General features: G+C 37.5%; 1 long non-coding RNA gene across 1 annotated transcript; it reads right to left on the bottom strand.

Moving 5' to 3' along the window:
* Positions 1 to 431: 431 nt before the first annotated feature.
* On the bottom strand, positions 432 to 1,749 carry LOC104912603. Its single transcript, XR_794776.2, has 3 exons — positions 1,658 to 1,749; positions 1,484 to 1,549; positions 432 to 523 (listed from the first exon to the last, which is right to left on the bottom strand). It is a non-coding gene; the product is annotated as an uncharacterized LOC104912603 (long non-coding RNA).
* Between the last annotated feature and the right edge of the window lie 336 nt (positions 1,750 to 2,085).

Genomic DNA, 2,085 nt, shown 5'->3' with positions numbered 1-2,085 from the left:
AGCCCATCCGGTCCCATGGACTTGCAACAGTCCAGATGGAGAAGGAGCTCTCTGACTATCTCCACCTGAATCGATGGTCCAATTTCTTGTTCAGGGAACAGTCTTACAGTGAATGTAGCAACTGTTTGTTCCTGTAAAGTCTGCTCCTGCTCTAAGGAAGGTTGTCACAATGAGTCCCCAGTGATCTCCTACAGAATATTTACAATATCTCTGGAAAGGTAGAAGTGAGAGTTTCCTGCTGATGTCCAATTTATTTATAGTAGTTGAGACAAAAGGGAATTTGAAGAAAGAGGGGAAAAGCTAGGTGAATATACACCAAAATGGCCAGTGAAGTTTGCAACCATGTGACTTGTAAAGAAAAATACATGTATTGAGAGATGTAAGTGTCTGTGCATGTTCTAGGGGAAAAAAAAAAGACTTGAACACCATGAGATATATCCATACATACAGTTTAAAGAGAAGCTAGCCAGAAAGTTATGTAACTTGACAGGAACCACTTTGGGTCAGTGCTCTGCTTCGCTTCCTGAAAAAAACAGAAATGTAGCCTTCAGTACCTGCTAAATGAAAGTTTGTGATCACTACGCAAGCGACAAGCAAAGGTACAAAGATATCAGACTACATGTGGAAAAGAAAATGAAGTGAAAAAGGTAAAGTTGTCTTCACATTAATTAGTAGATTATCCCATTATGGATCTTGTGAACAGCTTTAGGTGCTGGCGTTCAAAACATATGAGAATGCTTACAGAAAATATGCTAATGATACAGGGCCTCGATAAACAGTCAAACTGAACATTCTAGGAAAGACTGGATTCCCTGATATAAAAATATGCCAGGAACAATCAATAAAATATGTGGCAGAAAGTTTAAAAACAGGAAATACTTTCTGTATACAGACTGTAATTGAACTATGGAAATTAGTGATGTGAAATTTCCATGGCAAAAACTTAGCTGGTTTCCAAAGAGACAGGACATTTAGGAAAATATCCAGATTATCCATAGGTATAAACTTCAGGCTGTAAAAACTTGGAATAGATTGTTATTCCAGCTATATTTATTTTCAAATACTTAATATTAGCGTGGTGTTATACAATGTCTTTAAACATCACTTTGTCACTTAAACTTCTCAGATAACTTTCTTAAGAAAAGCCACAAGTCCCATCTGCATCAATTCTTCCTACCTTCTGCCACGAAAGTAGCATCAATGCTGCTCAATTCTACATTTGTTAAAGCTACTTATACATATATTTCAATTCAATTCTATAGTAGAGGATTAGGCCTTCATAGCCCAACACAACTGAAATCAAGCAAGAGCGCATCAGGCTCTGGCCCAAATTTCAGATCATCAGTGTATTTTCCTGCTTGGAAAGGTAAAGTAGTGTTCAAACTTCTTAGGATTAAGTTACTCTTCATTCAATGGCTATTTAATGTGATGAGAGACATGACATACATGCATATTGAGCAGTGTGGGTCATTTTCAATCTTACCTGTGCCTCATCCTGAGTTATACCAACTGCCTTCAACACCTATAGATAGCAAAAGGAATTTAGGACCTGGAAAAAAACACATATATTAGCTCAGCACCTTGTGGAACCGTGCTCTTTGTTTACAGTGAATAACAGAGATGACATGGCTACTTTTCATTGTCTTTCCAGACTTACCAGATGATTCTTAAGAATGAGGATTGTCTCCCTGTGGGAAGTCTGGTTAGTCCCTGCGCAATTATTCACCTCTAAAATAATAAAGTTTAAATTTGGTTTAGTGTTCTGAAATGAACTAAGTTTCACTGAGTCAGCATTATGTTTATTTCAAATGTCATTATTCACCAATATGTACCATTCCAAGTAATCACACCCCAGATCTATCTTTTATTTCATTCAGTTTAAGTTCTCCAACTGCTCCCACGTAAACAAAGCCTCACAACTTTATAAAGCCCTATCTCCAATGAGTGGTCCTTCTCTACAGAAGGAAATTAGCTGAAACATCTTGGTCTGAAGATTCATAGTAATGTCTCTTTTACAGACACTGCATTTTGCCCAGACAAAGGTAGCTGTCACTAAAACAGGTGGAAATACTGCCATGGAAACTG

This window comes from Meleagris gallopavo, chromosome 1 (genome assembly GCF_000146605.3).
Source record: "Meleagris gallopavo isolate NT-WF06-2002-E0010 breed Aviagen turkey brand Nicholas breeding stock chromosome 1, Turkey_5.1, whole genome shotgun sequence".
In the NCBI taxonomy this organism is placed as follows: domain Eukaryota; kingdom Metazoa; phylum Chordata; class Aves; order Galliformes; family Phasianidae; genus Meleagris; species Meleagris gallopavo.
The sequence above is the reverse complement of the archived record's forward strand: the minus strand, read 5'-3'. Positions and strand labels throughout refer to the sequence as shown.